The sequence below is a fragment of the Notamacropus eugenii genome, chromosome 4 (assembly GCF_028372415.1).
Source record: "Notamacropus eugenii isolate mMacEug1 chromosome 4, mMacEug1.pri_v2, whole genome shotgun sequence".
Taxonomy (NCBI): domain Eukaryota; kingdom Metazoa; phylum Chordata; class Mammalia; order Diprotodontia; family Macropodidae; genus Notamacropus; species Notamacropus eugenii.
In genome coordinates, this window is record NC_092875.1 from 133,192,248 (window position 1) to 133,219,061 (window position 26,814).

At 36.4% G+C, this 26,814-nt stretch overlaps 1 pseudogene; it reads left to right on the forward strand.

Moving 5' to 3' along the window:
- Positions 1 to 455: 455 nt before the first annotated feature.
- On the forward strand, positions 456 to 20,131 carry LOC140502333 (actin-related protein 2/3 complex subunit 1A pseudogene; annotated as a pseudogene).
- The last annotated feature ends 6,683 nt before the right edge of the window (positions 20,132 to 26,814 follow it).

Genomic DNA, 26,814 nt, shown 5'->3' on the forward strand with positions numbered 1-26,814 from the left:
GTCACTTTAACCCTAGTATCTAACTCAGAACTTGGGATGTAATAGGAGACTAATAAATAGTAGATGATTAATTAATCCAAACAGATTTAAATACTGCAAGATAAATTAATACAAGAAAAATTCTTACCAATACAATTCTAAAGACTGAAAGACTTTTTTTTGTGAGGAGGAAAAGGGGGAGTTGTCTAAAAAGTGAAGTGGAGACAGAAATTCATCAAATTAGGTTTTAAAATATCATAGACTGAAAGCAGAGTCAAGATGACAGATTAGACTAGAAATCCAGGTGAACTCTCTCCACATTCCCTTTCAACCCATCATAAAATAATTCCTCAAATCTAGTTTTGGAGCATCAGAGGCAAGACAAGACAGCATGTGACAATATTTTGATGTAAGAAAAACTTGGGAGGTCAGTAAAAGAGATTTGTGCCACCTGGAGGCCTGACCAGGGACCCTACATGTGGAGACAGCATCAGTACCAGGCCTTGGAGACAGCACCAGCACAAAGAGAAAGATCTTCAAAGCCTCTCAGGCCAGAGATGAAAAGGGTATTGATCAACTGGTGAGAAAAAGTTTACAAACAACTCTTTGTTGGCACTGGGTACAGCTGGAGCTGATTGACAATGCTATTGCCTACAAGCAGTCCTGTATTATAGTTCCGGGCCAGAGAAGCACATTTTTGGTTGTTCCCAAGGGAGCAAAGGACCCTTGTTGCATTTCCAAGACACAGAAAAGCACACACTCCTGTGGCTACAGACAAGTAGTGACAGTGACAGTTTTAAGGAGAATCAAAACACACAGTCAGAAGACAACAAAGGCAAAGCTTCTGCATACAAAGTCTAGAAAAAAATAAGAATTGGTTACTGGCCATGGAAAGCTAAAATCCTTCAAAAAGGATTTTGAAAATAAAGAAAGTTAGGGAAAAATTGGAAAGTGAAATGAGAGTGAAGCAAGAAAATCATGAAAAAATGAGTCGACAGGTTGTTAAAAGAGCAAAAATATATTGAAGAAGACAACTCCTTAAAACTGATGACAATTCCAGGGCCAAGAGGAGCATAAGTGTTTGTGGCTGCCAAGGATCGGTGGCCCTTCTTAGGTAAAGGCCAGAGCACATGCCAGAACAGTGACCACACCTCTTCCCAGATCATACAATCTTGAAAACACTGAAAACTTGTAGATGCTGAACAAGCACTGAAAACAGCCTGAAGTTTTGGAAACGCCTCCCCATTCCTAGGTGAGCAGAGACTAATTTTAACATAAGTAAAGAAATGGGAAGAAAAACCAAACAAACAACAACAAGAAAGAACTTGACCATTAAAAAATTACCCTAATGGCAAGGAAGACCAAGATGCAAACTTAGAAAACAATATTATAAAAACAGTTATAAGCAAAACCTTGAAAGGAAAAATATTAACTGGACACAAGCTGAACAAGAATTCTTTTTAAAATAGTAGTATTTATTCTTCCCTACTTACATGTAAAGAAAAATTTTAGCATTTATTTTTACAAAGATTTTGAGTTCTAATTTCTCCCTCCGCTCCCTCTTCTGAAAATGGTAGGCAGTTTGATTTAGTTTATACATGTGATATTAGGTAAACATATTTCCATATTAGCCACAGTTGTGACAGAAGAAAAAAATGAAAAGGGGGAAAACAAGAGAAAGAATACAGTAAGTGAAAAAAAAATATGCTTCAATGTCAGGCCTAGAGGCCTGTGTGGGCTACCTGAGTCTTTCTTACCTCACCTCCGAGGTCTTCGGCTGGCCACGCCGGATGCACATATGAGAGAAAGGACGTTCCAGAGTCGAACAAGGGTTGAGCTTTATTTCAGGGTCTAGTTACAAGTGCAGGGGGGTCTTCCTTAGGAGGAAGAGGGGGAGATTTCCTAAGGAGGCTAGGATCTTAAGGGATTGGAAGTAGAAGTACAAGCGGGGAGAGAGGGGGAGGGGAGAGAGGAAAGAAGAAAGCGGAGCCTACTGTCCTCTTGGCTCCTTACGTGCTAAGACAGCTTTCAGGCTTCTTCAATCCTACTTAACCTTCAGCCACACAGTTTGCATCTCAATACCGTGCTGTTAGATAACAATAGTGTGCCCAGATCCGGGACCATCTCGAGGGCGGGGAGATCTCTCTCCCATCAGGTTTCTCACGGGAAGAAGCGGAATTACTCGAGATAGCTCGGTTCACCTCTATTCCCTGCCGTTTCCTGGGAGGGTCTCGTGAGAGCTCTAAGATTTAGAAGCTCCCACCTTTACCCGCCTGAGACTGTCCACACGGAATTGAGCTTCCAATCCCAACACTTCAATATGCAAAGTCTGTTAAATTTTATTGGAATATGCATAGCATTTTCCTTCCTGAGGCCTTTGTACTTGTCTTGAATCACTTCATTGCTGAGGAGAGCTACATAACTGACAGCTGACATCACACAAAGTTGATGATACTGTGTACAATATTTTCTTGGTTCAGCTCATGTCAATTTGCATCAGTATGTACAAGTGTTTACTTTGAATCAGTTTGTGTGTTATTCCAGGATTTTCTGAAATTTGCTTATTCATCATTTTTATTGCACAATATTATTCTGTTACATTCATATATAGCAGCTTGTTCAGCCATTCCTCAATTAATGGACCAACCCTCGATTTCCAATATTTTTCCACCATAAAAAGGGCTGCTATAAATATTTTGCACATGTAGGCATTTTGCTACTTTTTATGATCTCCTGGGAATACAAACCTATTAGTATTATTGTTGAATCAAAGAGTATACAGAGTTTTATAGCCCTTTGGGTATAGTTCCAAATTGTTCTCCATTGGATCAATTCAGAATTTCATCAAGAGTGCATCAGTGTCTCAATTTTTCCAGTCTTCTCTAACATTTATCATTTTCCTTTTTTGACATATTAGCCAATCTGATAGGTATGAGGTGGTACATCTGAGTTGTTTTAATTTGCACTTATCTAATCAAAAGTGATTTAGAGCATTTCTTCATCTGCTTATAGATAGTTTTGATTTGTTTATCTGAAACCCTGCCTATTCAAATCATTTGACATTTATCAATTGAGGAATAGCTTGCATTCTTGTAAATTTGATTCAATTCTCTCTCTCTCTCTCTCTCTCTCTCTCTCTCTCTCTGTTTTATATACATGTATATGTATATATGTATGTATATTTATATATATGTATATATATGTATATTTTTTTGAGAAATGAGGTCTGACTCAGAGAAACTTGCTGTGAAGATTATTTCCCAGCTTTCTACTTTCCTTATAATCTTGGCTGCATTTATTTTATTTATATAAAAACCTTTTGATTTAATATAATGAAAATTATCTAGTTTATATTTTGCAATGCTCTCTATCACTTATTTCTTCATAAATTCTTCTCCTCCCCATAGAACTTACAGGTAGACTATCCATTGTTCTTTTCATTTGCTTATAATGTCAACTTTTATGTCAAAATCATGTCAAAGAAGAGGCAGAGCCAAGATGTCAGAGTAAAGGTAATAGCTCACCTTAAATCTCCCTGAAAATCCTTGAAATATATTTAAAACATGACTCTAAACAAATTCTAGTGCAGTAGAACCTACAGAAAAACAGAGCAAAACAAATTTCTAGCTGAAAACAACTTGGAATACGGGCATGGAAGATCTATTGCAATAGCGTGAGAGTAGCACAGGTCACTTCAGTGTAGTCTGGGCCCCTGCAAATCTAGAGCAAGTTTCAAGGACACTGACAGTAGGGGTGGTTTCCAAACCTCTTAGCCCATAGATGCCAAAGTCAACTTAGAAGTCTGGGAGAAAAGATCTGTCATACCTAGGTGAAACTGGAGCAAAATCCAACACTGACCATGCCAACACAGCTCCAGCCACAATAAACCAGGAGCAAGCCTTGGGAGTGCTTCAATTGGCAGCAGCAGCTGCAGCAGCTGTTTCCAGAGCTCTCAGCTTACAAATGGTAAGACAGTCAAACAACTAATCATAAAGAGATTACAGGATTCTTTTTCCTAGCACTAGGGCAGCACTTGGTTGCTTTACCTGTATTGAGATCTGAGTGGGAGTCCTCTAATCCTAGGGGGAGAAGGAGCACTAGCAGAGCAGAACTTAGGGCAGCAGTGGAGGTGGGGGGGGGGGCCGAATTTGAATTCTCCTCACAGTTCCAGACAAGAAGTGAGTGCTTGTGTTTACTCATAGACCAAAACAATTCCAATAGAAGAGTAAACAACTTTCCTTAGATCATACCACCTTTTAAGAACTGAAAACTTACCGGTTCCAAGAAGTATGTCTGAAAACAGGTGCACAAAACCCCTGAAGATTGAGATAGTGTGCCCCAAAGAATTAAGACTCATGTGATAGGTTGGGGAAATGAGTAAACAATAGAGAATTTTTACCAAAAAAGTTACTCTGGTGTCAAGAAGAATCAAAACACATAGATGACAACAAAGTTAAAGCTCTTACATCCAAAGCCTTGAAGAAAAATATGAATTGGTTATAGGCCATGGAAGGGCAAAATCCATCAAAAATGATCTTGAAAATACAGAAAGAGAGGCAGACGACAAATTGGAAAGAGAAATGAGAGTGATGAAAGAAAATCATGAATAACAAGTCAACAGCCTGGTAAAGGAAAAAAACATATTGAAGAAAATAACTCTTTAAAAACAGACTCTACTAAATGGTAAAAGAAGTCCAAAAAGCCAATGAGGAGAAGAATGTTTTAAAAAGAAGCAGTGGACAATTGAAAAAGATGGTCCAAAAGTTCAGTGAAGAAAATAATTACTTCAAAATATGAACAGAGCAAATAGATGCTAATGACTTTATGAAAAATTAAGAAACAATAAAACAAAGCAAAACAAAAGAAAACACAGAAGACAATAGGAAATAGATCAGTAGCAAAGCAAGTGACCTGGGAAATAAATCCAGGAGACATCATTTGAAAATTATTGGACTACCTGAAAGCCATGATAAAAAAATGAGTCTAACCATCATCTTTCACAAAATTATAATGGAAAACTGCCCTGATATTCTAGTACTATGCTATAAAATAGAAATGGGAAAAAGGAGTCAAGAGGAAGAGAAGACTAAATAACAATACTATCTAGTGTCAAAATACAGCAGCAATGAAATTATATCTAAAAATCTTGCTTCTATCTGGCACCAAATGTCAAGAATAGTTCTTATGTTTAGGGGCCACCAACAGAAAAAGAACAGAAGGCAAGACTTGAGGGGAAGCAACAATCTTTTTAATTGGCTTATTGTAGTCGCCCTCCTCATCCTCCTTCTTAGTCTGGCAACCTGACATCATTCTTTGACTGTCATCTTGATTGAGAAGGAAAAAAAAATATGATCTTTCAATCTCCTCAGGCATCAGTACAAAGGACACTTGGTCTATTCCATGTAAATGTTTATTTTCTCAGCTACTTAACTATTTTTACAGAATCTCTGATAAACCAAAAGTGTCACTGTTTGGTCAGATATTAGATATGACACCAGTAACTCTGTAGAGGTTTAGAAACTTAGGCTAGTACTAAAAACTGATAGATATTTTTAGAAATAGAAGTATTTTTCCCTCATCCTAGATAATGAATCTTTCCTTTACACATATCAGACATAGATCAGTGCAAATAATTGCCGATGTTTAACAGAAAAAAGAATCTATTCCAGGTAAAGTATTATATACTTTTCATGATCAAAAATATAAATAAAAGTGAAAAAATATAGAAAGCTTTGTCCTATTATGAATCAGAAGGACAAACTAGATGATTCCTTGAATGTACATCTAAGGTTGTGGGATTTTATAAGCTAACTTTTCTGAAAATTTTCCCTAAAAATGCTGTGTTACAGTTAGAGTAGGAATTTTGATATATGACTTTTCCACTATCTCACACATAGGCAAACTGATAAATAGCACTCTGGAAGTTTGTATCACTGCATCAAATGAAGTTTCATTTGCAATGGGTAGAGACCCTATCTTCTATCCAAACTAACCTACTTGTTTTTCCATGAACTTATTATTCCATTTGCACTATCCTCTTCATCTCTACCTCATGGAATTCCTAACTTCAGTTGAGTCTTAGCCTATATATTACCTTCTACAAGAAGTCTTTCCAGATGCACCTAATTTTGAGGTTCCCGACATGGGTGTAGCACCAATGCAATACACACAGCAGTTGCTTTAGTTTTGCAGGGATATTTCCAGGGTATAGTTGGAAAATATAAACTCTCTTACTCACAAACAAAAGAAAGATATTTATTCAAACACCAAAAAGTCAAATCCATCATTATAACAAAGAAATCCATCACAATAACCAAGTGTTCTATCAACATTATCAGGCCTTCCCATAAACCAACTCCCTCAAGCAAAATCACTTTCTCTCTCAATCATAGAGTCCTACCTTGCTTCCTCTCTCTTTCTTAGCTCTGTCTGCTCTGTCTCACTTTCTTTCAGCTCTGCTCCACCCTTCTGGCTCTACCCCTTCCTGCTCCGTGTGACTAGGACTCATGTAACTCAGACTTCCATGTGACCAGTCACATAGGCCTATTAATGGATGGGAAAATCTTTCCAGTCCATTAACAATACATAAAAAATACACTGGGGTATATGTGCCCCCAGGAGTTATGAGATGCTTATCAAGGGGTTATAGGGAATATTTAGTAAATAGCTATATTATTTCAGAATAATAAAAACATTCTCAAAAATTAGTTTGAAATTGTATGTACAAGGGACTTGATCATCCTGAATCATCTTATTGTGGCTATTAAAAAAAATAGTTTCATTTATATTTGTCATCTTGCACTGAAGTAACCATCACTGAACTTAAATATTAACTAAAATTGTCGGCTTGGGAGAATTATGGAATTAAGATTAATGGAAACTCTGATATTTATTTGTAGAACACTGAAAGGGAGGGTAGAGATTTGCATTAAGATGCTTGATCTTATGCTCAATTAAATTCAAAGCAAGGAACAAACTTGAGATATAACTTGATATACTTTCAAACATTATATTCAAAATTAATATTTTGACCATTAAGAAATAAAAACAGCGGTCTCACTACTTTACCTATGTTCTGGTAAACATTTATCAAGTTTGTAACAGAAATATTACTATATTACAATATAAATTGATATTATTATTATTTCTCATGGTGATAGACATGGTACACTCTAAAATTTATTTCTTTTCATTTTAAGAAACTTGGAAAGTGTTAATGAAAGCCAAGTGGTATGGAGATTGATTTTCTCCCCCCTCCCTGACTCTCAAATTGGATTAGACAAAAAATGTAGCGCATGTGGAAGGAGACTGAGAAGGTACATAGTAGCCTCATTGTGGGCATATGGGCAAGAGACTAAGAAGCCAAAGAAACTGCATGTGATCAGATCTGTGTATTAGGAACATTAATATAAAGAATATAGCCACTGTATCAGTGATGAATGAAATAAGGAGAAACTGAAAAGGAGATCAGCTAGGAGAATACACTACACAGAAGCATAGAGCATAATATCTAATAGGGAAGATGACATATCCAGAGATATGTGCAATGTTAGTTTGCATATGAAAAGACCTTTAGAAAGGAATCTAATGTGGGAGTGTAGGTGGTGATGAAATGTAGAAAGATCTTTTATGGTAAAGGGTATCATCATAACTATCAACACCTTAGCCATCTCAATTCTGGTTCTGTGCTTTTCATGACAAGATTAAGAAAGAAACTAGAATCAACACAGAAAAAATTAGAAGTGTTTAAGATGATTTCAGGCATAATATTTGAGAAGTGAGCTTTTGAATTATGACAAAAATTTTACAGACATTTAAAGAAAACTTGAAACGTCTAAATATCATTTTAATTGTCCTTATGATTTCTCTTTAAGCAGCCATCAGATTTTTTTTCTACTTATCTCCCAGGTGTTCTGATAACATATACACAAAGCAATTAGAATGATGGCTAAAAGTAGCAATTGCTTGGTATCCTAGGAAACAATGCAGGAAAATACCAACTCTTGCTCTTAACTAGGAAGATGAGTTTAGTCAATATCCAGCTTGGACCCAAGATTAGAATTCAACATAAAGCTGTTCACTGTTTCAAAACATATTCACACCATTCTGTTAGCTTCCCTTTACATGTTACATATGTGTAAGTCTTGAGAAAACATTTGTGAAAGTAACAGTTAATCCGTATCATACAGAAAACATTAGTTTTAAATTATTATCAACTGATACTGAAATAAAATTAACTAAGTGAAAATACATATTTTACTTTCATCAACCTCTCCATATGCTTTCTACTTTTGAGATTTTTCCAGATAAGCTGCAAGAAGTCCAAGTCCCTTGTTCAACTGCTGAGTATATCTTTGTCTTTTCCAACTTTGACCTCTATTCTTCTTCTTCTTCTACTCCTTCCTAGACATACATTCTTAAAAATTAATTTCCTGAGAATGGCAAAAAAATGCCCATATAAATGACATGGTAGCCAATCATTAGATTTTTCAGAAGTGCTAGGAAATGTTTTTTACCGATTCTCCATAAAATACAGTTAACTTTGATCTATCCATGCTTAGTCTTGTCTTGTAAAACATAAAAAGGTGCAAATTAAACAGAAGTCTAACAAATCCCATGCTATGGTCACATTCAATTAAAATACACTTAGTCCATTTTCTTCTACAAGCTAGGGTGGCAAGGGGGCAAGGGAATGAAAAGACTTATTAAGTATTCTCATAGTGGGAAGAAGGGAGGAAAGGAGAAGCACTTTTCCTCTGAATAGAAGTACCAGCCTTACTCATTTAGGCTTTCTCTGTTGGGCAGCTTGTGGTCAAAAGTTTTTAGTTTAACCAGCCGTATAATTATGGCTAAATCAGAGAGGATGGAAACATTTGTTCTGCGTGTTAAGATGTAGGTAGAGAACAGAGGAAACAAGAGGGGAAAAAAGATATATTCAAGAGTCCTGTAAGGAGCTCAATTTTCTTGAAGTGTGATTGAAAAGCTCTCAAAAATAGGAAGCCTAGGAAAAGGTTAAATAAAATTGATTTCAGTCAAAATGGCTTATGGGGATAGAAACCCTTGTATTTTTTCAAGGCTTATTTCTACTGCTATCTCTCTATAATATATGGACACCAAAATCTGATTTCTAAAATCCTCTTCCAATTTAAAATAAAATGATCCTATGTTACTCTAAACTGTAAATATGCCTGAAAATGTGTTCTAGCTCTGGTTAGTCTAACTTTGACTTATAAAGATCATAATCTCTTTTTGTTCTCTACACCAGGGCTGGGGAACCTGACGCCTCAAGGCCACATGAGGCCCTCTACGTCCTTTGACCAAATCCACAGTCAAAGGCCATACTTGAGAACCTAGAGGGCCTCATGTGGCCTTGAGGCTGCAGGTTCCTCACCCTTGTGGGACTACACCATGTTTATTTGAAAAATTTGTTATTGTTATTATTTTCATTCTGAGTTCAAGTATCACCTCCTGCATAAATTTCACATAACCATCTTATTACTGTAACACCCCTGTTTCCTTTTTGTTTGTTTGTCTGGCATATTTTATAGTTCCTCATATGTTTACTGGCAAATGTTTAAAAATGAGCTCTTCAAAAAAATTTGTGCATAATACATATTTAAGCTTAAACTGCATTATTATTTTCTCCATTACTTTCATAACTCAATCATTAGCAAAACAATAAATTAAACCCTCATTTACAGTCTTTGCAAATTTTCTCTGGAGAAACTAGACGCAGCATACAGACACACACACACATATATGTGTATGCATATACATATACAGTTATTGTGTGTAAGTATCCTATTTTATAGATAGTGTTTCCTATGTTTATTGACTGTATTACCTACATGTATGCTTTTATACTTGGATTCACTGTATACCACTGGGCTATCTCCAGGTGTTCTGATCTATATCTGGCCACTGGAACCAAAGAGCTCCGGAGGATTAAGTGAAGCTGGTGATTGTGCACAGTCTTCCCTCACTCAAATCCAATTCTTTGCTAGTCATGGCACCATCTTCCTTATGTCATGGTCCTTTTTGAAAATGAAGAACAAAGCATACTATGTACCTATTACTCCCACACCCCTCTCTCACCATCAACCAGTAGAATACCAGCTCCTTGAAGGGAAGGTTTCTTTTATTTCTGTCATCATATCATTAGTATCTAAAGTAGCACCTGGAACATAGTAGTAGCTTTAATAAAAACTGTTTTAATTGAAATGAATTGTTATACATCTGGCCACATAGTCTGAACCCAGTGCTAAATGATCAATCTACAAGAACTCATCAAGTGAATACTAACTGCCAGAAAGAGTGCCTCATCCTTTACACCAAATAACACAAAGTTGATCAATTTAACAATGATTTGTTTTGACTTTCTTTTCCACTTCAAAATCTGTAAAAGAAAATTATGAAATATGTAAGACACTGCAAGGTGTTCTGGAAAATACAAAGTAAAACAAGGCTTTATCTCTCCCAGTTGTCCATGTTTCAATTGTAGATAATTAATCAAGTGATCATTAGAAAAATAGTAGAGTTAATAGGAGGAACTTTTGGATATTGTGGATTAGGAACATGGAGTGATAAAGTTTTTCTTTGTTTATTTTGCATTCTGGTACACAGATTTGGAAAATCATCTAAATGAAAGAACTTATCTTTTTTTTTCCACATTATATTAGGCATTCTATTTTTAGCCATAACTTTCCATGCTCTAAACAGTTTGTTTTATTCTACACCTACATGTATAAAGTTAAGTGAGAAATGGAGTGATTTTCTAAAAAATGTTTTGCCTGAGATCTACAAATGACCAGAGGATTTTAGGTTTGAATTACTGTATCCTTTCCTCAATCTAGTTGAAGGTTACAGGGCTATCATAACTGTTCACCCTTTCAAGGACTCAACAAATTTCATCTCAGTCTGCAAGGTTGGGCTCAACTGTTATGCAATGGATGGACTTCCTGAGAAGTTTCTCTGGAGAGAGACAATCAAAGTTATTTCAGTTAGTCACACTATGTAAAGGAAGGTATATATTAATGTTCAATTCTAAATATGTTCCAGAGAGATAAGTGAGAGTAATGTATTTATAGAAAATAGCTCTCAGAAATGAGATATAATTCTTAGTATTATTTAAATTTTTATTCCTATTTGTTTTTTGAATGTGTGGAGGAAAGAAAAGTCAGATGAAAAAATACCTTAAAAAGTTGATACATGAATGTGGATAGTTTTCCTTTTTTCCTTTTTCTTTTTTAAATAAAGCCTTTTTTCCCCATTCTGTGAGAGAGAAAGAACTCTTCTTAGGAAGACACAGATAATATTTTTTAATGCATCATTTTCAAGGCAGGTCCAAATCTAATCCAATATAAACTTTAAGATATTTACTATGAAATTATGGAATTTTGTATTCAAAAATGAGTGTGAAAGACATCTGGCTGACAGCATGACAGCATGAATCGCAGTCTTTCATTAAAAAGAATATATGCCACTATTGAACCAGAAATATCTGCCTTCCATTTAATCCTTTTCTGTATTATAAGAGTTTCCTGTATGACTTACCAATTAAGTTATCCTTGCAGTAAGCTGGTTTCTACCATAATCAATCAATCAATCAATCAATATTTATGTTAAATTATTACTATGTGTTAGGCATTGTGTTAGACATATTAGATCAATTAGATATGTATACATATATATGTGTGTATACTTATATGTATATATGTATATACACATATATGTGCCTATACATACACATATATGTATATATATACATACACACATATGTATATATATATATGGAAAGACAAAGGTAAAGGAATTTAAAGATGGAGAGGAACTAAGCAGATGGGAGAATATAGAAAGCAGTCATGTAGGAGAAGGCTGTTGAGTTGAGCTTTGAAGATTCTAGAGATAGAGATAAGGAGAAAGTATATGTCAGGAATATTACATATGAAAAGGCATAAAAAGACAACAGAATGTTCTGAGTGAAGGACAGCTGTTATTTCAATTTACTAAATCCTTGAATGCATGTAGTGAATATGGAATACACCTGGAACATTAGATGAGACTGAGATTATACGGTGTCAGTCAAGGGATTTGCTTGTTACAGAAGCCACTGGAGGTTTCATATAAAATATATATGTGTCCTTTTAAAGTTTGTCAAGAATCTACTGTTTGATTCTTACAACTATCATGAGGCAAATGATTCAGTTATTAGTAGCCCCATTTTGTGAAGGAGGAAACTGTATCATATTTATGACACAAACACAGATTTTCTCTCCAGATCTAAAAGTCTTTCAACTATACAGCTAGGGTATTATTGCCAATAATGATTCCTATGAATCATTCACAGTGATGTGAATTCACACTATCTATTTGCATTAATCTGGAACCAGTGATTGTATTTTACAAAATTAAAAATTTAAATATCATGATGTAGAATACTTATGACTACTGAGACTGATTATTTGTACTAAGCTGGACCTATGTTTATCACACTGCATCTAATTGTAAGGAAAGAATGAGATCATGATTATGAAAGACTTTAAAATCTTGCAGCTATATTATTATAGCAATAATAATAATAATAGTTAGTATTTGCAAGTTATTTTACATTTTTCAAAATGTTTTAAAATTTTTATCTCACTTTATCCTCATAACAACCCTGGGCATAAGGAGTAATTATTATCCCCAGTTCAGAGTTGAGAAAACTGAGATAGACAGAGGTTAAATAACTTTCCCAGAGTGACATAGATAGTAAGGGTCAAAGAATGGATTCAAATTCAAGTTCTTCCTGAAATCCAGACAAGTTTTTTAATCCATTGTACAACCTACCTCCCCCATAAGGCAGTATGATATAACAGAATTGCAGGACCTTCAATTGAGTGAAGTGGTTTCAGATCTTACTTTATTATTTGACTGACTATGGACAGCTAGTTTAGTCTTTTTCATCCTATTTCTCCATGTGTAAAATGAGGACATCAGTACTTGCATGGTTTATGTCAATGAATGGTTATGGAGGAAATGCATTACACGTAATTACAAATACATACAAGACTACATTAAGAAAGTCGCCTGTTGCTTATTGAAGATGTTGGAGTAACAACAGGTATTTCCTTGAGCTCTCCCTCAAAGTCCTCCAAATACCTATAAAAACTACTCTAAACAAATTCTAGAGCTACGGAATCCAAAAACTGACAGAGTGAAACAAATCTTTAGCCTAAGACAACCCGCAAAGTTGACAGGAAGGGTCTATCACACTGGGCAGGGAGGAGATGCACAGTCTGTCCTGGGCCCCACTGGAACAGATTGCCTGAGTAGGCATCAGGGGACTGAATCATTGGCAGCTTTGGAAGTTTCAGAACTTCTCAACCCACAAACTCAAAAAAAGGTCGGTGAGAAATCTCTGTGGGCCCTGGGTGAAAAAGGATTGTAGGTCCAGCCCCAACCGTGGGGTGGTGTGGGTAGTGGTGACAATGGCATCAGCAGAGACTGCTTCTAGAACTCTGAGTCCATAGATGGTGGCGGAGCAAGTGGCTGATATAAAACCCTTGATGTCTTGGACAGTACAGTCACCCCCACCCCCACTGGAAGCAGAGTGCTACCTGACAAAGAGTTAGAAGGTCAAGTAATTGACTTGGAGGATGAGCAAACATTGTAAAAAAAAAAAAAAAGAAAAGAAAAGAAAACTCACAATATGGAATCTTACTTTGGTCACAAGAAGATCAAAACATACAACTAGGATAAGACAACAAAGTCAATGCTCCTCCATGAAAAACTTCCAAGAAAATATGAATTGGTCTCAGGTCATGAAAGAACTCCAAAAGGATTTTGAAAATCAAGTAAGAGAAGTAGAGCATAAATTGGGAAGAGAAATGGGAGTGATGCAGGAAAATCATGTAAAATGAGTCAACAGCTTGCTAAAGGAGACACACACAAATACTGAAAAAAATAAACCCTTAAAAAAGACTAATCCAAACAGCCAAAGAATTTCAAAAAGCCAAGGAGGAGAATACCTTAAAAAGTAGGATTGGTCAAATGGAAAAGGAGGTCCAAAAGCACACTGATGAAAATAATCCCTTCTAAATTAGAATGGAACAAATGGAAGCTAATGGTTTTATGAGAAATCAAGAAATTATGAAAAAGAACCAAAAGAATGAAAAAAAAATAGAAGACAATATGAAATATGTCATTGGGGAAAAACTGACCTGGAAAATTGATCCAAGAGAGGTATTTCCCCAAATTTATTGATTTATTTGCTTACAATTTTCAACAATCACGTACATAATTTCCAAATTTTGTCTCCCTATCTCCCACCTCCATCCCCACGATGACATGCAAACTTACAAGGGTTCTACACTCACATTTCTATTAAACACATTTTCACATTAGTCATGCAGCATAGAAGAATTAAAAAGAATGGGCGAAGCCATGAGAAAAAGAAAACATTACAAAAGAGTCACTTCATTCTGTGGTCCAGCTCCATAGTTTTTTCTCTGGATGTGAATGACATTTTGAATCATGAGTTCTTTGGAAATGTTTTAGGTCCTTACATTGCTATGAGGGTCTGTGAAGGGTGCACATTGTAACTGTTACCGTGCATAATATTCTCCTGACTCTGCTCACTTCACTCAGCCTCAGTTCATGTAAGTCTTTTCAGGCTTTTGTGAAGTTCCCCTGTTCATCATTTCTTATAGCACAATAGTATTTCATTATATTCATATACCACAACTTGTTCAGCTATTCCTCAGTTTTCATTTCTTGGCCACCACGAAAATGAGCTGCTAAAAATATTTTTGAATTTGTGGGCCTTTTTCCCATTTTTATGATCTTTTTATGATACAGCCCCAGAAGGGATATTATTGGGTAAAAGGATATGCACAATTCTACAGCCCTTTGAGAATAGTTCCAAATTGCTCCAGGAGAGATAATTTTAAAATTATTGAACTACCTGAAAGGCATGATAAAAACAAAAGAACCTAGGACAACATCTTTCAAAAACAGTTATCAAGGAAAACTGCCCTGATATTCTAGAAGCAGAGCTTAAAATAGAAAAGGAAAAAACCCAGTGATCATCTCTGGAAAGAGTCCTAAAAGGAACACTCCTAGGAATATTGTAGCCAAATTCCAGAGTTCCCAGTTAAAGGAGAAAGTATTGTAAGCAACTAGAAAGAAACAATTCAAGTATTGTGGAAATACAATCAGGATGACACAGGATCTAGGAGCTTCTACATTAAGGGATCAAAGACCATGGAATGTGATATTCCAGAGGTCATAGGAGCTAGGATTAAAACCAATAATGATCTGCCCAACAAAGCTGAATACAGTCCTTCAGGGGAAAGAATGGTCATTCAAGGAAGTAGAGGACTTTCAAGCATTCTTCATGAAAAGACTAGAATGGATAGAAAATCTGACTTTCAAATACAAGAATCAAGAGAAACATGAAAAGGTAAACAGGAAAGAGAAATCCTAAGTGACATATTAAAGTTGAACTGCTTATATTCCTACATGGAAGGATGATATTTGTAACTCATGAGACCTTTCTCAGTATAAGGATAGTTGGAGGAAATAGATAGATACATAGATAGATACTTAGATGGCACAAAGTGAGTGGAATATGAAGTGATGATATCAAAAAACAAAATTAAGGGGTGAAAAAGGAATATATTGGGAGAAGGAGAAAAAGAGAGATAAAATATGGCAGATTATCTCATATAAAAGAGGCAAGAAAAAAGATTTTACAATGGAGAGGAAGAGGGGGAAGGTGAAAAGAAATGAGTGAACCTTACTCTCATTGGATCTGGCTTAAGGAGGGAATAACATACACACTCAATTGATTATCTTACCTTACATGAAAGTAGCGGGGAAGGAGATAAGAGGGGTGTTATAGAAGACAGGACAGATTGGGGAAGGCGGTAGTCAGACCAAACATTTTTTGAAAAGGGACAGGGTTAAAGGAGAAAATAGGATAATTGAGGGGTGGGATAGGATGGAAGGAAATATGGTTAGTCACAACAAGGCTCTTATGGAAGGGTTGTGAATAACTACACATGTATGACCCATATTGAATTGCTTGCCTTCTCAATGAGGGTGGGTGGGATGGGAAGAAGGGAGAGAATTTGGAGCTGCAAGCTTTAAAAAGAAATGTTAAAAAATTGTTCTTACATTCAACTTGGAAATAAGATATACAGACAATTGGGTATAGACATCTATCTTTCAAGAAAGTAAAGGGGAAGGGGATAGGATGCAGGATGATAAAAAAGGAGGTCAGACTGGGGTAAGAAGTAATCAGAATGCATTCCATGTCAGAGTGGAGGAGGTGGAGAGATGGGGAGAAAATTGGAACTCAAAATCTTGTGGAAATGAATATTGAAAACTAAAAATCAATTAATAAATATATATTTTTTAAAGTCACCCTCCTTTCTTTTCATTGGGCAACCTCACCAATGTCATCTCTCTATTTTTCTTTCCAAGTATTATCTTCACAGCCAATTTTTTTTTTGTAGGAATACTTTTAACTACAGTTTTAGAGCATGTAGAAAAAGTGTGGTCAGGATGTTTCACATGAAGAAAAGTTTAAAGGACTAATGTTCAGTCCTGAGTAAAAAAAAAGAATGGATTGATTTTAAAATTCATTCTATTCAACAGAGTGTTTTAGATGACTGTGATGGTGAATGGTTCTGTGGAAACCTTAAGAGGAGAAAATGGAAACTATTTTAAGCAAGAGATTTTATTTGAACATGAGGAAGGCAGTTTCTTAACTATTAGGAATGGGATACTGAGGGGAGATCTTCCAGAAGATACTAGACAGCTATTTGTCTTGGACAGTTTATTCACTTGCCTGCTTAAAGGCATGGGCCTGGATCAGATCTGATAATCTCTAGGGTTCCCTTCATGACCTATAGTTCCACAATTCTGCATGTCAAAAGAAGCTAACTTTAGCCCTGAAGCCTCAAAGATTTGTTCTTTTTGTTTCTTTCTCTTTCCTTCTTTTTGTATTATTAAAGTTTTAGGACTGAACATTTTGGCAGATTTTTATTTCCTTCAGGAAAGAAGAATTGAGTGACTTTAATGAAAGTTTGCAGATATGACTTTGAGACACTTTTGGGTTTATACTTCAAAAGCATGTGATAAATTTGGACCAGTAATTTATCCCTAATAGATTTAAATACCCAAGCTAAATAACATATGCTCAATAATAATATAATTAATATATTTACTCTCCACAGAGTACAATTCTAATCACTGAGATGACAATTTCAGATTAGGAATGGTTCATACCCTTGTGCAACATACAGTTGAGTAATGGGACATGAGACTTGCACACACTTACACTACAAAACCATAAATTTTCAACAATTATAAATACTTCTGCATAATAGGGAATTGGGAACATAGGACTATGCATTCATTCATTCACTTCACTAAGAGAACTCTCTCATCTATGGATCCACGAATGCAGTACTGTTTCATTGCTTCCTTAGGAGGACTGATCACTTAAAAGAAAATTCAGATTCTATCTCACACTTCTTGACACTTTATATATTTCTACCTTCCCCAAATATCCAAGCTCTCCTAGAAAAAATTGCATTTAGCTTAGATTTTAACTAAATTCTTCTGTTTTAGTAAATGCAAGAATAATAAAGTGTCAATGAATGAATCAGACATCAGATCAGACATTAGACAAATATAGATAAACAGATGAATAAATAAACATGTAAAACACTTTGGGCTCACTAGCAACCATTCAAAAAAACTAGTTCTAATGAAATTGAAATATTACATAACAATTTGAGCAAAAGTCAAATTGCTCCATTTAATAATTTTTTTTAGTAATTTTCATCTACAGACATCCAGGGTACTCTTTTTTCTTCTTCAATGAATTTGTCTCACAATTGTTCTTTCCTCCCTAAATCTTACCTTCTTACTAAAGAATTTTAACATGCTAGCTTTCCCTCAAGCTCATAACCATTCAGTTCTTCAAACTATTCGCTTCCCATGACTCTACCTCATCTCAGTCACATGTAAGAGTAGCCATGCCCCTATATCTTACCAACATACACAGATATTCCACCTTCATGTTCAAGAATTTTAAAAACTTTTTCAACATCTATTAGCTTGCCATCTCTCCCTATGTCTTATCATAATGCATTTTGTTTATATCGTGACATCTAACCTCTCAATTCTCTCTTAAATTAGTCACTCTATCCTTTTTTTCCCCATCTTGACCTCTTGGTGAGCCATTTCAATTCTACATTATTCTCTTCTCTTGAGACCCAATCCTCATATCATTTGACCAATTGTATTCTTCCAAGCCTCAGCCATTTTCACTCTCTACCAGATTCACTCCTAGACAACTGCTGCTGAATGAAGACAGAACATCCCATACAATTATTCTGATTGAGTCATCTACAATTTTATTATAAAACCTTTACAGGGCCCTCATTACTTCTAGGTAATCCTATTATGTCTCCCTCATCAATTCATTTTCCGTTCCTAATAATGGATTTTTCACAGCTTTTCATACCTCTTCAAATTTCCCAGGATTCTTCCTCCCTCTACCATCTCAGTTGAGAATTTGCCTCATATTCCATAGGAAAAAAATTGAATTCATTTGCCATAAACTTTTTTCCCCCTCTTCTTCATCTCATCTCATCCAAATAGTCACCTTCTGTCACTATCTCAAGTGATCTCATCTCTTCCCTTAGCTGCTCTTTTATCAGTCCCACTCATTTATCTCAAATCTCTCCCCTAATGTCTTCTTTTCATTTTCTACAAATATACTATTCTCTCCTCCTTCCTAAAAAAACAATAAAAACAGCAACCCAAACTGGATCTTTCTATGCCTGCTAGATATTATCATCTTATCATCTTTTCAGCTTTTTCTGGCTAACTTCCTTAACAAGTCTGCCATTCCTCCTGTCACCCACCAGAGATTATTCGAGTCAACTAACCAGACTTTGCAAATCCTCTCTGGGCCCTGTCCACATCCTCCCCCATCCCAATTTTTTCCCTTTTGAAAACACTTAGAATAATATACTTAAATCAATTTTTACTAGAACCAATCACATGCCATGCTTGTTATAGAGATTACACTCAGATTGCCCTTAGCCCTAATAATCATGAAGTCCAAATTTACAAGAAGAATTAAGAACCAATGGGTGAAAGCCTGTGAACTGAAGGAACACAATGGACACATCATAGGTATTGCCTGGGCTCCCGAGAGAAATAAAATTGTAATTTGTAGTGCAGACTGTAATGCTTATTGCTAGAGTCAGAAAGATGGCATCTGGACACCAACCCTGCTGATCCTTAGGATAATCCTGAGGATTGACCATGAAGCCACCTTTGTGACATAGTCTCTCTCCTGGAGAATAAATTTATCGTAAGTAGTGCAACTCAACTGATTTCCATGTACTACTTTGAGTCTGAAAATGACTGGTGAGTGAGCATACACGTAAGGACTAATGTCCTTAGTTTGGATTGGCACCCCAATAATTTTTTGCTGGTTTCTGGATCTTAAACCTTCCAATGAAGTTGGTTTTTGTTTTGTTTTGTTTTTTCTGTCTAAATTGAAGAAATTGATGAAAAGTCAGCCAATAATCCAATGGGAAACAAGATGCTTTTTGGTCAACTGATGTCAGAGTTTGGTGGTACTGGAAGTTTTGGCTGGGTCCATGGAGTTAATTTCTCTGCCAGAAGAAACTGCCTTGCTTGGGTCAGTCATGATAGTTCTGTTTCAGTTGCAAATGCTCCAAAAAAAATGATGGTTTCACAGCTGAAAACTGAGCCGCTCCCACTCCTGAGTGTGTTGTTTGTCTCTGAGAATAGTGTGATGACTGCTGGCCATGACTGCTGCCCAATGCTGTTTAATTATGATGATCATGGCTCCTTGAACTTTGTCTCCAAATTAGACATTCCAAAACAGAGCATCCAGCACAACATATCTGTGAAAGAATGCTTCTACAACATGGACAAGAGAGCCACTACTCAGGATCACAACATTGCTCTAGACATGCTACACTAAAACTGTATCTCCCAAGTGTCTATTTGTGAAATGGACAAGCAAGACTGCCACAAATTTTGCAACATTGGCAATGATTGAGAAATGATACTTTGGAATCTCAAGACGTTAGAGTCTTTGATCCAGATTCTCTAGCATGACAGAGAGTTGACAGAATGCAGCTCCAGCATCTGCATGAAGATGAGAAAGATCTTACCACAAATCAAAACTTGGAAAATAACCTTTGCAGATGTTTTGTTTTTGTTCTTTTGAAAATAATGGTGAATGTATTGAGTTAAAAAAAAAAAACAGCAGTGATGTCTTTTTGCTTGACTGTTTCATTCCATTTTTGACCAAAGCTGCTATTTAAGTAGTTTATGTGGACAGTTTTCACTATAAATTAAAGGAGGGGGGGATGGAGCCAAGATGGGGGAGTAGAAAGAAGCACATATGCTAGCTCTTACCCCACAGCCTATAAAATATCTGTAAAGAAGAATTCTCAACAAATTCTAGAGCAGCACAATGAAGTGGAGGAGATTTCTATCCTGGAGTGACCTGAAAGGCAAACTGGAAAGGTCTATCATGCACCAGACGCAGAGCAGAGCCCAGCCCTGCCTTGGTCATGCAGCATCATTCAAGCAGGCTTCAGGAACAGAATCTCCAGTGGCAGCATTGATCCCTCAACCCCCAGGCACCAAAGGTCAGTGAGAGGGTCTTTTTGACTGGCCAAGAAGGGAGCAGGGTGTCCCCATAACTTGGGCTTCCTCAGGTGGCAACAGTAGAGGTAGCAGTGCACTGGTCTCCCAAAGTAGGCAGTAGCCCACATCCATTGTTGAAGGTCTCATTGTAAACCTCCTGAGAGAACTGAGCTCTGTGTAGCAGCTCTGCCCCCACCTGAGCAGCTGATCTTAATCTCACACTGAATAGCAGCCCCACCTCCACCTAAGGCCCCTGAGGCTTTGGAGAAGCTCATCTGAATCTCAGCCCCCAGTGCTGGCTTGGCAGAACTGGAGGCAAGGTGGCTGTGGAGAGGAAACTCAGAAGTCAAGTAACTGACTGGGAAAATGCCCAAAAAAGGGAAAAAAATAAGACCATAGAAGGTTACTTTCTTGGGGAACAGGTGTCTCCCCCCATCTTTTCAGATGAGGAAGAACAAGGCATACCATCAGGGGAAGTCAAGGCCTCTTCCTCTAATGCCTCCAAAGGAAACTTAAACTGGGCTCTGGCAATAGAAGACCTTAAAAAACAAGTTAGCAGCTTACTAAAGGAGAACCAAAAAAAAATGCTGAGGAAAATAACACCTTTAAAAACAGGCTAACTCATTTGGAAAAAGAGGTCCAAAAATCCAATGAGGAGAAGGAGGTTTTAAAAAGCAGAATTAGCCAAATAGAGGAGAAGGAATACAGGGAATGGGGTATAGAAATTTATCTTGCCCTACAGGAAAAGAGAGGAGATGGAGATAAGGGAAAGGTGGGGTGTGATAGAAGGGAGGGTACATTGAGGGAAGGAGGGATCAGAATTCAAGGTATTAGGAAGTGGGGGGAGGGGAGAGATGGGGAGAAAAATTGCACATGTTACAAAGTGAGGTAAAAGCATTTAGTACTAAAACAATTGACTGAATTAATTACTGAGAATAAATCAATGACAATACAGGAAAAATTCTATCTACCATAGATGTCTCTCAATCCTCTGCATTCAGTCTTTTCTCAACACTTTACAATCTGGCTTCAAGTCTCATAATTCCACCAAAATTGTATTCCCAAAATTACGAATAATATCTCAATCGACAAATCCAATGGCATTTTGTAAATTCATATTCTTCTTGATCTTTTTTTACAGTGTTTGACAATGTTGGTTATTGTAGTGCAAACATGATATTTATAGCACCTATGGCAGCCATGAATATGCTGATGCAATTCTGAATTGCAAAATACAATAGATTTTCCACATGAAAGACAGAACCAAAACATTTATTCAGACAACAGAAGGGTAAATCTCAACACCAGAAATCCAAATCCATCATAGCAACAAAGAAATCTATACACAATATCAATGCAGAGGGCAACACCAGCCCAAGACTTCCCCCTGCTAGGGCCTTTCCACAAACCAGCTCCCTTAAATAAAATCTTAAACAAGCTCTCCCACTCACGTTAGCCACTGCCTGCATTCTCTCTCCCTCAGTTCTGACTGCTCTGACCAATTTCAGCTCTGCTCCAGCTCCACCTCTTCCTGTTCCACCCTTTCAGTAAACTCCTTCAGTCTCAGGCTCCATGTAACTCAGACTTTCACATGACCCAGGAAGGTCACATGGACCTATTCATGAATAGGAAAGATCTTCCTATTTAAATTACCATTACAATTACCCTCTCCTTGTTAATATTCTCTTCTTTCTAGATGTTCAAAACACTACTCTCTCCCGGTTCTCTTCCTACTTATCTGACTATTTCTTTTTAGTTTCCTTTGCTGAATCTGCATCTAAATCATGCCCTCTACCACAGGAATCTCACAGGGTTTTGACCTGAGTCCTCCTTTCTTCTCCTATTCTACTTCAATTGGCCATCTGATATCAATTCCTATGACTTTAATGATTATTTCTATGCTAATGATTCTTAAATCTGCCTATCCTTCCCTAAGCTGTCCCTTGACCTACAATCTCCCACCTCCAGCTACCTTACAGATATCTCAAACTAGATTTTCAATAGAGAGATTAAAATAAACAATTCCAGAAATTGAACTCAACATGCTTCCCCCTAAACCCTACTCACTTCCAAAATACCCTATCACTTTTGAGGGCACCATATCTTTCTAGGCCTAAAGACTCACAACCTTGGTGTGTTATCTTTGACTCTTCACTGTCATTCCCCATATCCAATGTGTTTCCAAATCCTGTTAATTTCATCTTTGCTGCAGCATCTCTCAATAAATGTTCTCTTTGACAAAGCCTGTAAACCTGATGCAGGCTTTTAGCACCTCAGGCCTAGACTACTGTAATAACATGATGGTAGGCCTCCCTGTCTCATATGTCTCAAGTTTCTCCTCAGTCTTCTAATTAGCTACCAAAGTGATTTTCCTAAAGAAAAGGTCTCACTGTGTTACCGCATCCCAGGCCCATTCAGTAAACTTCAGTGGTTCCTTGTCATCTTCAATATCAAATACAAAATCCTCTTTTTGGCTTTCAAAGCCCTTTTTGACCTTGCTTCCTTAAAATTTCCTATCTTCTCATACCCTATTCCCTGTCGTATCCTATATGATCTAGTAACACTGACCTCCTTGCTGTTATACCAAAAAAGACACTCCATTTCTCAATTCTGGGCATTTTTTTGGCCATCCTTCATTCCTGGAACACTTACCCTCCTCATTTGTGCCTATTCACTTCCTTAAATTCCTTCAGGTACCAACTAAAAATCTTACTTTCTCTAGCAAGTCTTTCCCAACTACTCTTATTCCTTATGCTTTCCCTCTCTTAATTGTTTTCTATATATCCTATATATAGCTTGTTTTAACTCATTTACACATTTGTTTGTGTGCTGTTTGTTGCTTTTGAATGCGAACTCTTTGAGGGAAGGGACCATCTTCTGCATTTTTTGTAATACCCAGTGCTTAGAACAGTGCCAGGTATATCATATCGGCCAATAATAAATGTTTATTGACCTATTTGACTGGCTAACTTGTGTTTGCTAATACCCAGAAGTCAAGAAAATCACAATGAGCCACATCCATTCATATTTGTTATGCCAACTTTCCTCTGATTCTGAAAACCCTCCTTCCACCACTTCACAATACCTTCAAGCTGCCCATTTCTACAAGTAAATAACTTGTTTTCAAGGTAAAGTGCTATATTTGTTATATATTTTCTTATGTGATAGGAGATGTTGCTTGAAGAGAGTAGTCAGCACCCATGTACTTTAGTCTTCCTCCTCCTCCTCTGCCTGAAGCCACAGTACCAGACGGTATTTATTGTAGTATAGCAGTGAAGAGTGTGAGTGGGTCACATATATGTAGAGAGGAACAGATGTTGCAAGAGGGCTGTCTTTATGCAGCTCAGAGAGAGGCAGAATAGTAATCTCTAGCCTTTTTCCCTCCACTTTTTGTTTATTCCTGCCAGGATAGGAAGCTGAAGTTTGTGTCTGAAGACCACCACTCCACCTTTCTCAGAGAAAGGGAATTATCAGATTATAGATATAGCTATCTGTTCCCTTCAGTACTATTTGTCAAGTAGATATGACTGGTTTACATCTCACTCCTGATCACCTTGTCATTTTGGGGGGAGGACCAGGATCCCAGGCTCTATATTTAAGACTTCACTCCTTTCCTATTAAATACCATTGTACAATGAACACACATAGAAAATAGCAAAGGAAACTCATTTATCCAAATTGTAGCAAAACAGAAATTGTAGAATATATACATAGACTACACACATAAACACACACATGTGTCTTTATATGCATGTGTGTATATGTATGCACATCATATGTGTGTACATCTATATGTACCCACATGTATCTATACATATGTACACATATTACATATGAATGTATGTGTATGCATATTTATGCGTATATGTATATGTGCATATTTATACACATATACTTATATAAGTATATATATAAAATACATGTGTATATGTATGTACATATATTTATACACACACGTGTGTGTATGTGTGTGTGTGTGTGTGTGTGTGTGTGTGTACATAATGAAAATTCATCTCAGCCAAGGGTAAATTCTCAGAAGTCTTTCGAGTAGCCAGCTAGTAATAGGGATGTAAGTGAGACTACCAACTCCTCTCATGTCTTCCCAGAGACTTCCTTCAGCAAACTGAAATGGGTTGACCTCCTCCATCTTCTCTCTCAAATTTGGAAGCCAATTCTTTGCTGGAAGAAAATGTGAAACTTGACCAGTTCTAAAGGGGGCCTTGTGGAGAAATTCAAAGGGAACTAACATAGAATTGAATCCCCAACCTCTCATCAAATTAGGGGAAGAATTGAGAGAAGTTCTTTTTAATTAAGTGGTATGCCATTTCCTTCTCCAGCTCATTTTACAAATGAGGAAACTGAGGCAAACAGACTTAAGTGAATCACAGAACTGGCAAGTGTCTGAGGTCAGATTTTAAGATACTTGAGTTCCAGCACCCTATCTTGTAACACCTAGATGCCCCATACGAGTTCTAAGTTCAGTGGGTTCCTACTACTCTCATAATAAAATTACAAAATTCTATACTGTGAAGGACAATTTACCTTCAATTGAATTTTCCAGACTAATTTCACATTATTCTCCTTTTATTCTATATTGCAGCCAAAAAGGCCTAATTTGTATTCTTCCTATTAGATATTTTATGTACATTTCTTTGCACAAACTTTCCCAGATTCTTAGAAATTATTTCATCCATAATCCATGTTTTGGAGCCCATTGCTTTCTTTAAGGTTTAAATGAAGTGCACCTCTTTTAGCAGGTTCTTCTTGATTTCCCCCTTATCCAGTCTTATTGCCTCTATGCTAAATAGCTATTTATTTTTTGCATTATGTTCTGTATTTCCTTATTTTTCACGGTGTTTTACTATCTAGAAGAATGCAAGTTCTTTGAGGTCAAAATTAGCCTCACTTTTTAGAGCTCTTACCAATGATTAAAATAATTCCTGGCACACATTACGCATTCAAATACTTGATTGATTGATCCCTGTCTTTTCTATATGTACAGTCCCAAGAGAATAGGGGATTTAGCAGAGATACAAAAATTGTGTCAATTTTGTATTTCTTAACTGTGTCCATCATCCCTGGGAGATTTTTAGATATGCATACACACACACACACACACACACACACACACACACACAGGCATACACACAGTTTTAACCAGAAAGAGCTTATGATCTAGGTGGTCACCTAAAACATCCATCATCTTGACATGAAAATGCTTTTGTGACTCATGAGGTATTATTACATGTCTCCTGATTTGTCACTGACAGCATTCCTAACTCCTTAAAGACCCATCCTTCCTTCTGTTTTTCCAAACAGCAAAATGTTTCATTTTCATAAGTGAATGATGAAGGGATACTTGTTCTAATTCCATCAATTACTTTAGAACTAATATGAAGACAGATGACACCTACATTGTATATACTCCTCTGTTCTTTGCAGCTTCTCATCTAATCCATCAAGTCTCTGACGTATATTTTCTTTCTGAAGCATGCATTTGTCAGTAAGGTGTATGTCAGAGTATATAAATACAAAATATTTACAATATTTTTATTTGTTTGAGTCAAATATCTTTGGTACATTCTTTGACATTGATGCTCTGATATAATTCATTTGGGTTAGATTTTATTAATCCCATCTACACAGGCTGAAAAAAAAATTGATAAGGAGTAAAGTAAGCTTATTTCCTGCTCCTTCTCGAATTACCGTGGAGGCTGAGACATTTCCATAATGTTCTTGTAGATTGAGAATTGCATGTTATCATTTTTGATCAATGTTTTAAAACTTCATTGCAAAGACAAAAGATGAAAAGGAATTATACCATATTACTGTTGATCTGTTACTTAAAGTCCAACATGAATATTTTTCTTAATTCTTTTTTTTCTCCTCTTGCTTTTAAGGATATGTTTCAGAAAACTCACCTAAATTATTACATTTTATTCTGATCTGTTAAGTACTCCCTTTCTTATAGTTAAGGCATTGATAAAAGCCTCTTTATCATGGAGAGGGCTAATTGAGACCTGTGTATATGTGGGGAGGGACAGAACATAGAGACATGTCATGTGAATAATATAGTTACAATGATTTTTTTCTTTCATTTTATGCTTAGTTGTAAAAGAAAGCACTTTTAGAATCATGGGA